The following is an 11232-nucleotide window of genomic DNA, read 5'->3' as shown; positions in this document are numbered from 1 at the left end:
ATTGGAAAACGCCAGCCTTCCATCATCTTCATGGTTTCTCTGAATAGAATCCTAGGCTGTCCCTTATTTCTGATCAGAAGTTGGGGGGTGGACTTCAAGAAAAAATTTTGAGTGTGATCTGCAAATATAGGTGTAGGGCATGGGGAATGCACTATTGATGCAGTTAAAGGAGCCAGATGCCCTACTATATGGAGAAGGCTCCACTTTGACTTACTGCTGGAAAACTTAGGGGATTGGCCAGCATCTTGAAAGACAAGAAAGGACTTTTATAAGGTTCTTTTTGGCAAAGATTAAAAGTGAGAAATGAATAGTTTATAATGGAAGATGTTTAATAAGTTGGTAGACATGAACCACATTCTCAGTTTCTTGGACCTTAAAGCCCAAGAGATGCATATTAAAAAGTGTATTGCCTCTCAAATTATAACTATTGTGAGAAAGGAGAATGCGTTCTTCATATGGGAGTGATGGAAATCATGCAGTTCTGGAGAATATATGTATCAGGATATAGAAAGGTGTATACCTTCTGATTTCATTCTACTCACAAGACTGTTTTTACCAAAGAATCAGGTGTTGTTTGTTTCCTACAGGAAGAGAAATTGGGTAATGGGAATCAGAGATGGGAAAGAGGCTTCTCACTCCATTAAATCATGGAATGAGTTACCTTTTCAGGAACTAATTATATTAATAACATTTATCATTAATTTCTAAGAAGCATGTACATATGTAGTAATTCCATAACTATTTATAAAATCATGTTTTTCAATCAACAATACTCTTCACAAAATGTAACTTTAAAGATATAGCCCAACAATAAATATATGCTATGACCCAATTTCTTTTAAATGAAAACTTTACTTATAGGCATTAAAAACATTGCAAATGATTCACCAGTCATCTTAACATGTCTTATTGACAAGCAGTGGAAGTTTAATTGATTTTAATATTTTTCCTTGGAATTTTTTTGCAGCATTCAAGGTATCTATTGTATACATATTTTTGTCATAATAAAAATGTTCCTAAGGACCAGATACAAAGAAATTTCTATTTTTTTAAAGTTTTTATTTGTGCTAAGTTCTCTTTAATTTTTTTTTATTAGTTGCTCAGAACATTACAATGATCTTGACATATCATACATTTGATTCAAGTGGGGTATAAATTCTTATTTTTTCCACGTGAGAAGTTTCTATTTTAGATGGCAGACTGGAAACATGTTTTTTTTTATCCTATTTTCTTCTAAAATTCCATTGATTTGCCCAAGAAGATATAAAATTGTGAATAAAAACACAAGAGTGCCAAGAGAAAATTAAAAAAAAAATAAAAGAAAGACAAAGGAACTATGAATGAGAGTTGACTAGAGGTTGGTAAGCAGATGGATCCCATTTCCAGAAACCAGAGCAAAAGATATTGAAAGCTAAAACACACCCAGAGAAGGCATTGCAAAAATGAGTCATTCTTCCCAAAAGTAACACAAAGGAACTCCACATCAGTAAACAAAACAAAGAGTGGAAATAGGACATGGCGAACTCAGATGGAATAAACAGTGTTAATAAAATAAATCCCAAACTATAAAAGCATTGAAATAAAATACAGAGCATTGTTTTGTTATTTGGGGAGGAAAGACAAAAATCCAGAAAACATAAGGTATTGATGAGACTACAAAAGACTTATAAATCCTTGTGCAGCAAGAAATTATAATCAAAGTGAAATGATAATAGACTAGTAGAAAATATTTTTGCATAAGGAATTGACTGTAACTATTCGTAATATATGGCATTTCTATGAACCAATTGGAATAATACTAGGAAGAATAGATTTAAAAACACAGACAATTCACAAACACATGTAAGTAACTGAAAATAACTGAAAAGATGCTAAATTTCCCTGATATTCAGGAAAAGGCAAGTTGAAAAGGAATGTCCTTTTTTTTTCCATTCATCAATATCCATATATTAAAAAATCAGACAAGAATCCAGGATTATTCTCGTACTGTCCAATGTAGGAGTCAAAATTGATGTGTCTTTTATAGACAGCCATAAAGGCAGTAGCTATCAAGCCTTTTGACTGTTATTTCATGTCTAGGAAACCATCACAACTTGACACTTAGGCGGAAAGAATTTTCACTGAACTTTGTGAGAGCAAAACACTAGAAACTGCTTAAACACATATCTATTTTATTAGTCATGATGTTGTCATAAAATAGAATTCTGTGAAACTGTCAAAAAGAATGAAACTAGGACTGTACTTACTGGCCAGGAAATTTCTCCAGTGTGCAGCAAGGAGAAAAAAGTAGAGAATTATATGATTAAAATTAGACTTATGATTACATTGTTGGAGCATGTGTTTCTGTTTGTGCATGCTCACATGTATAATACAGGTAGAAAGGCACAGAAGATTTGATCAGGAGGATTACACACCAGAGTGGTCATAGTGGATACTTCTGGAGGGGAACTGACTCAAGTGAGGAGAGTGACAGGTGGCTTCCCACGTGTGTTATGATTTGTTTCTGTATTGTTTCATTTTTTTTACAAATGTCATGCATTGTTTCATGATACTAAAACCACATAAAAATTTTTGTAGTTGTAGATGGACAGCATGCCATTATTTTATTTATTTTTGTGGTGCTGAGGATCAAATCCAGTGCCTCACATGTGCTAGGCAAACACTCTGCCTCTGACCCCTAGCCTCAGCCCCCAAATCAAAACTTTTAAATATGCAAATTTTCTGTTTTAAAAAGACTCATTTTAGGAGCATGTTATCTTTGGGGATGAATTTATAAAATAGTGGGGAAAGTCCAGTCATCAGATGCTCTATTCAAAATATATCAGTTTTAGCAAACTGTATTATTTTGGTAGATTATAAAATTCTAGGAGAAGGACATCATTAGTATAAGGGGGGATTCATTTGTCCTATGACAAGAGGAAAAGAGCATTAGCTGGAATAGAATTAGCAAACAGACATGTCCAGCTCATGTGAAGGAGTAGAACAAATACTACATGTGAATAATTAATCCGAAATGGGAAGGAGCCAGAGCATATCTGTCCTGCTACCTTGCTGGGGAAAGTAATCATATACCAGAGACACGCAAACGTTTCAGAAAGCTAAGACTCAAGGAAGACAATGACAAGCTAGGCACGTGATTGAAATTCCCCATGCACTACATTTCTCAGAATGGCTGGGCACAGAGCCCAACATTCATTCCACCTCTCCCCCAAAAGATAAAGGGACATGTTTCTATATGTTTGTTCTTGCTCTTCTACTCATTTCAACATTGTTATCACCAGTTATCAACTTTTTCCCCTGAAAATTTGTAGCACGAAAGACATGGGGATAGATTTATGTAGATTTGACCTAGATTGTTGTGCCAAGTTTAAGTCATGTTGGAAGATAATTTGAATATAGCCAGTGTCTCAAGGCCAAGATAAGTTTTCTCCTCTTTTCATTTTACCTTTCTTTTCTGGGATTTATTTTCCTTTTGGATTCTGTCTTTGACCAGTGGAAATACTCATAGTAAAGGGCATTAACTGCTTATATTAACTATAAAAATTCATTGATGGGGGCTGGGGATGTGGCTCAAGTGGTAATGCGCTTGCCTGGCATGCGTGTGGCCTGGGTTTGATCCTCAGTACCACATACAAAGAAAGATGTTGTGTCCACCGAAAACTAAAAAATAAAAAAATAAATATTAAAAAAATTCTCTCTCTCTTTAAAAAAAAATCATTGATGAATATGTCACCAGGGTGAGTAGTAAGGAAGCCTGTCTGTCTGTCTCTCTTTTGCACTATACTGGGGATTGAACCCAGGGACACTTTACCACTGAGCTGTATCCCCAGCCCTTTTTAAAATTTTAATTTGATTCAGGGTCTTAAGTTGTTCAGACTGATCTCAAATTCATAATCTTCCTGCATTAGTCTCTTGAGTTTCTGGGATTACAGGTGTGTGTCTCTAAATTTTACAGAAGTATAATTTACGTGCTATAAAACCTAGTTTAAGTGTATACTCTGTGTTTTGGTAAATTTATGTGCTTCTGCAATTGGGCATGAACACAATCTATTTTCTAAACATTTTTATCACACCAATAATTTATGTTGGGAGCATTTTAAACTAAATGTTTGGCTTAAATTCATTTGGGGGTGGTGGAAGTAACATAGGTGTTATAGATTCTGGCTCCAAACCCATGTGGTAACTTGTGCTCTTGTCCAAGGATTGTTTCCCCCATTTTTATTTTTTGCTTAAATCTAAGATGGTACCCTTTACCTTGTCTCTCCTTAGGACCCTAACCCATCCTCTTCGTCTTCCCAGTTCAGCCCTCTGACAGTGCAACCTTTGTGAGATTCTGTTTACCAGTGATCCTCTTGGCTTTTACAGACTGCTGAGATTTGAATGTGTCTCTGTGTCTCCCCAAAGTTCCAGGACTGGATTAACTAATTAATTAACTAATCCCCAAATTTATATCTGGATTATATGTGGAGGTAGGCCTTTGGGAAGTTGTTACAGTTCAATGAAGTCATGAGAGTGGGGACCCATGACGGGAGTAGGGATTGAATAAGAGGAAGAGATACCAAGCACACACGTCTTTGTTCTTGCCATATGATGACCTCTCCCATGTTACCATGCAGCAGGAAGGCCCTCACCAGCGACTACGCCATGTTCTTGGGCTTTCCAGTCTCCAAAACTGCAAGGAAAAAATCTTTTCTATATAATTTACTCAGTCTGTGTCATTCGTTGTAGCAGCAGAAAATGGACAGAGACAGCCTTCATGATTTTGTCTCTTTTCCTCACATGAACACCTACAAGAGCCAGTATGTCCCCCTGTACCAGCTCCCGACAAACCCAGCACAAGATAGGTTTAACTATCAGGATTTTAACTTTCATTTTATTAAGGGTCTGTGTCTTACTTCTTTTCCTAAAAGTTCAGTCAAATATATTAAAAGATTTTAAAAATCTATAATTTCTAAATCTAATATTGGAAGATATTCTCTGAACATCTAGTTATTCATAGAACTGAAAATGGAAGTCATCATATTTTCCCTTGTAAACACTTTCTTTGAGTTTTAACATATTAAGACTATTCCAGGAGTCTCCTACAGTGCACATGGAAGGCAGCTATGCTATACCCCCAAAGTACAAGTTGGGTGCATAAGCTGACTTTCAAGAAGGTATGCAGAATGGGACAATTTTAAGGGAATTCATTTACAGGTCTCATGTACTCTGCTAAAATGGGTCTGCCTGAGAACGGCCTGTGGTCTGTTCTCAGTCACCTGGTTCTCCTGTCTTCCCTCTCTTCATAATGAATCTTGTCCTATTGCACACATCATGGGGAGACTTCTCACCTTTTCTGAATCCTACTCATGTTGAGCACTGGGATAGGAAAACCTACTGGGTGATAATAGGACAATTCAAGAATAGACAGATCCTGAGGAATTTGTGGTGTATTCCTGCAATGGAATACCATACAGTGATGAAAAGGAATGAATTATCCCTACATACACTTTGGATAATTCTCACAACCAGGATTGAGCCAAAGAATGAGACACAAAATCACATATTGTGTGATTCATTTTATAAAGGTTTGAATTCAATGATACTATTTTATGTAATAAAAATCAGAATGGTGGTTACCTTTGGGGAGTCATGTCAGAGAGGATACGAGGAGGTTTCTAAGGTCTGCCCACGATCTCCATCTAATCCTGGGTATAGTCTGCACTATGTAAAACTCCACCCAACTGTATACACTTGTATGCATTTGTTTGAATATATGTTCTATTTTAATTAGTTCAAAAAGTTTACTTGAAAAGACTTTATGCTTCTTGTGACCAAAAGAAAACCATGGCAACTATTTTGTGCTAAGTATTTTTTTTAGCTATTTTTTATTGTAGATGGTTAAGGTGATATTCAGGTGAATATGGCACCACTCCAAATATTATTTAGCCTTATTCTGTGCACAAAGTGCAACTTCTTTAGGCCAATAGCCTTTTCTTTCTTTTTTGCTAGGCTCCACTTTGTTAAGGATAAGGATTCCAGTTGGTCTGCAGCCCTTCTGGCTGAGGCAATCACTGCTAGGCAGGTATAATTGTGTGTGGGATTATTAGGTAACAGGTTTTCACTTGAGATCTGATTCTTGCAGCATCTTTCATTTCTGGCAGGATGGAGGCAGGATTTAATAATGCCAGGTCCATGGGAGGATTTTCTTGTCTGATTGCAACTTGGCAAGGGACCCTGTATACCTTCTATGTGGGCCCTTTGGGGCTCATCCTATGGGGGCCAACTGTTGGCTTCCAGGGACACACTCCTGTGCAATAGGCAGAGGCATAGTGTTCTGTGTTGCAGGTGTCATCCTGCACCCTATGTGCAGAAATCTTCAGTGTCAAGACAAGCAATCTCTTGCTTTTAACCCTCAGTGATTCTTTAGAAGTTTAACAGTCAACTCATGTTCTTGTGACAAATTGATTCATGGAGAACTTCCATATTATCAAATTTATAATTTCAGTGTTTGCACTTGTCACTCCTTGGTCTTTGGTCTTATGTTTAAAATTTGAAAAATAATAGTAATAACAGCTTCTGGAGAAGCACTTCTTTAGATTTGCCACACAGGAAGGTTCATCCTCCCCAGAGTGATCAAGCACACCCATCCCCTGTCAGGGCCACTAGATGGTCTACCTGACTTCTCTCCTGCCGTGTGAGGTCTTCCTTTGTCCCTACCCATGTGCCATTCCTGGGTGAGTTTGGAACCCAGCCAGGCTTCTTCCTAAAGCCTGCCTTCTCTTGACCAGTGGGGTCCCAGGATGCATGTTGTGTTAGTCAACTTTCCATCCCTGCAACAAAATATTTGAGCTACTCAGAGGAGGAAAGATTTTTTTTTTTTTTTTGGCTTCTGATTTCAGAGGTTTTCATGGTCATTAGGCTCTTTTATTTTGGGGTTGCTGGTGAGGCAGGAAATCATGGTGGGGAGCACATGGCAGAACAGTTTCTCAAATCATGGCAGCCAGGAAATGGAGAGGAATAACTGTAATCCCAATCCTTCAAGGGCAGCATTCTCCATGACACATCTTCCTTCCACTAGGCCCTTCCTATGAAGGGCTTTGCCACCTCTTAATAGTGCCACAGCTTGGTGATTAAGCCTTTATTATATAGGTCTTTGGAAGGTCATTTATGATCCAAACCATAACAGATGGGGAAGAAGAGGAGGAGAGAGCCCTGGCATAACAATTACATTGAACTCTGGCTCAGCAGAAACCTAGGAGGAAACTGAACTGCTGGCTTGTGGTCAGAGGCTGACAGGCAACACCATCATGTCAGAAACACACCACCATCATTTGTCTGCTCATATATCTAATCTGTCACAGGTAGGTAGGTTAGGGGATGTCAGTGTCTAGTGTGGGAGCTGCAGATAAGTGAGATTCGCAAGTAGAAAACATTGGTAAGTGATGTAGTACAATTTTTTTTTTGATGTTAGACATGGGAGATTTTAGAAATCAGTTAAATCCAGATGTTTTCTAACTGTGGTTTTGTAAAATTAACTTGGGAGCTGTGGAACCCTCGCGCCAACTTGACTTGATCAGTTCCATTGTTTTGCATGTTTTCTGTAGTGGAGAATAGCAAGCATTATGAGATCAGCGTCTGGTATCCACCCAAGATGAAGAGAGGTTGAGTAGCCTTGTGTTTGAGATCAAGTTTTACCCCTTATTGTCGGTATGATGTTTGGTAAGCTGTTACCTGATTTCTTTGAGCTTCATTTTCTCATCTGTGAAGTGGGCATAACAACACATCTTTTTGTGAAATAAGTCATGATAATAAAAATAATAATAATAAAAAATAAGTCATGATAATAAAAAATCTTCAGAGCCAACACTTATTGAGTCCTTATAATGTGCCAGGCACTTTTCTAAGTTCCTTTCATATATTAATTTATGAGTTTTATTACAGATGAGGAACCTGAAGCACAAAGACAGTAACTTGTTCAGAGTTATGGTTAGTAAATTCTGGCATTAGTATTGCATTTCAAGCAGGAACACAATCTTCACCACGATGCTGTCCCTCCTCTTGTTGAGAGTAATAAAACATTGAGAGCTGCAGTTTATTGAGGATTTACTGTGTGTCAGGCATGGTACTAAGACCTTTGCATGGATTATTGTAAAGCAATTCCTATAGCAGTTGACTTGTGGCATGTTAGTACTCCCACTTTACAGGTAAGAAAACTGGGGCTTAGTGAACTTGGTGAAGTTCACTTAGTTTGTAAGTTGGGAATTTGATTCCACTATGTGTTGACCTTTCTGGGAGATCCAGCATAGTGTGGGTCATACAGGGGTGGCTTTAAGGGCATGTGAGGTTGCAAAGCATCCTCTACTTAAGGATCCCATGCTTTCTTTAAAGTTCTGCATTTACTGTCTTAAAATTCCTCATAATCTTATCTATCTATCTATCTATCTATCTATCTATCTATCTATCTATCTATCTATCTATTTATTTTGCTGTCCTGGAGATTGAACTCAGAACCTTGCTCATGCTAGGCAAACACTCTACCACTGAGCTGTTTCCCCAGCCATCAAAGGTGGGACAATGGAGTTTGCACATGAACACAAATGGTCTTCCAGGTGGCAGGGTGCACATGGGGTTGTGGTCCAGGCAGAGTCCACATATAAGTGGCTCAGGCTCTGGGCACAGCGGGCAGTCACACATAGCCATTGACTCTGCACACATGTGGATGTTTTGGGGGGAGTTTAAAGTGCCACTCAGCCCCAAGGAGGTAGCTACACCTGGATCTGGTGCCAGATAGGTGTAACCATGTTGTCAACAGCAGCCCATTCAGTGGGCAGTAGCAGAGACTGTTGCTGCAGGAGAGAGAATAGTTGCACATAAGGTAGTACCAAGATCTATGGTAGAGGGCTGGCTTGCCTATCATCTCTGGAGTCTGTTCCTGAGGCAGCTAAACAAATATTAACTAGCTGAGCATCAGAACAGGAACTGCTAATGCTTAGGCAGTAAACTTTGCCAGCAAGTCACTATAAAATGTAATTGTATATATGGACATTTCAATAAAGCATATGGAAGAGTTATCAGAATTCTTCAAAGAGTTATAATTTCTGGCTTTGAGAATTGCTGTTGCATTGTTGTGAAGCAAATGTTCGCAGGCTTAAAAAAAGAAATTAAATTCAAAGATTGTTGCATTGGAAGGAAAAAAATACTATATTCATTTGGAACGTCACATGAACCAATTATTATTGTGGAAGACAATTTTAAAATTTTCCCTTATAATTGAAGATACAGTGACAAAAATGCATAAGCGGGCATGTTAATTACATACAAATCATGAAGCCACTTTTGGTTCTCTGTACAACATCCACAAATTAGAGGAAAAGTCAGAGGAGGCATTAAAATGCCATTGTATGAATTCACATTTAAAATGAGTCTTATATGCAATTGATATGTAGAAGAAGTTAAATCTTTTTAGAAAAAAATGTTCCATGAGACACATCAGCTCTAGATGTACTAAAATTTATGTTTTGAAATCATTGATCAGAAATACATCTTAAAGAAAAAGCTTTCTATTTAAGTGGTTTTCCAGTTCTTTGTTCTGCTTTTTGAGCAGAGGGCCCCACGGTTATTGTTTTGGACTGGGCTCTTTGCCTATGTCCTGCCTTTTGCAGGGCCATTCTCTGTGACTCTCAGACTGCTCTTTCACTGGGTGCCCCTGAAGCTGCTGGGGACCACAGAGCCCAAGGAACCCATCTCCTGTTTCTGACTCTGTGGTGCCTCCTGGAAGGATTTTTTCTTCATATTGAGAGAAAACTGTATATAGTACTTTCCGTTAATTGAATCACTCCAAACACATCCATCTCCCCAGGGCACTAACTGCAACATTCATGAACAGATGGCAGTGATAATCCATATACGTAAGACACAGCAGAAACACAGTAACCTCCCCATTTTATAGTTCGTCCTCCCCTTGAAAACTTCTCTTCTCTCTAGCTAGCTCATCACAATTTTCTTTCTCCAAGTCTTCTCAAAACCCTTCTGATGTTCTAAACAATTCAGGTCTAGCTCTAAGTTCACACACCTGAGTAAACCAAAGGTCAGAGTGAGATAAGGACCCCTTCCATGCTCAGTTCTGCTTCTTGGTTCTGGGAGGGCTCATTCCAAGGAATTTCTAAAATCCCTCCCCGGAAAAGCATGTTTCATCCTAAGGTGTCATTCTTCTAAGGAAAGGTATCTCCCATTTTCTTTGTTTTCTCCACGTTCATTGTTTTTCTTCCAAATTCTGCAAAGTTAAAGTTACCCTCAGACTCTCTCCTCTTCTCCTTTTCTCTTACTGAATTTTGTCGGTGAGTCAAAAGTGTATTTGATCATTTCAAAAATATTTATGCTTTGCTCTTGGGTCCTCAATAGAGATTTATTGCAAGAATAAATCTCAAGTAATTCTGTCACTCTCAGAGATCTTCAGGACTAGAAAGGACCCAGATAGTTTAGCCACTAACTTTCCTTTATTTTTTTTTAGTAGGGAAAAACCCTATTAACACTCAGAGTAGTCATTTTAATCTTGATCACCTGGTATTATTAGAAAGCTCCTTCTTATGTGAAGCCAATATCTATCTTTTTCTTAGTATTAAAGAAAAGAAAAGGCTTGTTTTTATGAATGAACTCAGGCCAAAGAAGGGGCTCTTATTTTTTTCAATGCCACTGGGAGATTCTAGTTGTCCCAGTCATCACCAACTTCAATTTCATCAGCTACTAAGATTTTTTTTTTATTTTAAAAGACCAATTCATTATCAAATAGCATCTCCCATATTTGAATTCTTCACATTTTGAACTATTTTTATTGCTTTGGACTAGGAAGACTTTTGTAGGATAAGGGTAATTACCAATTATAATGTTGTTCTGTTGCAAAAATGCATCTTCGTTTTCAAAGACTGACATTCCCCAGTGAAGCTGAACTTCTCCAAGCTAACATCCATCAAGTGGAAAGTGTTTGTGAGGCGGGGGCTGCACAGGAAAGTCTTGTTGTAACCAGCTATTTTTTTAAAATTAGTTTTTTATTTGTTTTAATTAGTTTTACATGACCAATGCATTGTGCACTTTGATATATCATACACAAATAGGGTATAATTTCTCATTTTTCTGATTGTTCATTAGTTGTAGAATCCCATTGGTCATGCATATATGTACATACGGTAATAATGTCTGCTACTTTTTAAGAATTTGGTGGAAGGAAGTGACAAAAGTGGCCATATTTCAGAT

The sequence above is a fragment of the Urocitellus parryii genome, chromosome 7 (assembly GCF_045843805.1).
Source record: "Urocitellus parryii isolate mUroPar1 chromosome 7, mUroPar1.hap1, whole genome shotgun sequence".
Classification (NCBI taxonomy): Eukaryota; Metazoa; Chordata; class Mammalia; order Rodentia; family Sciuridae; genus Urocitellus; species Urocitellus parryii.
This window is presented reverse-complemented; position numbering follows the sequence as displayed.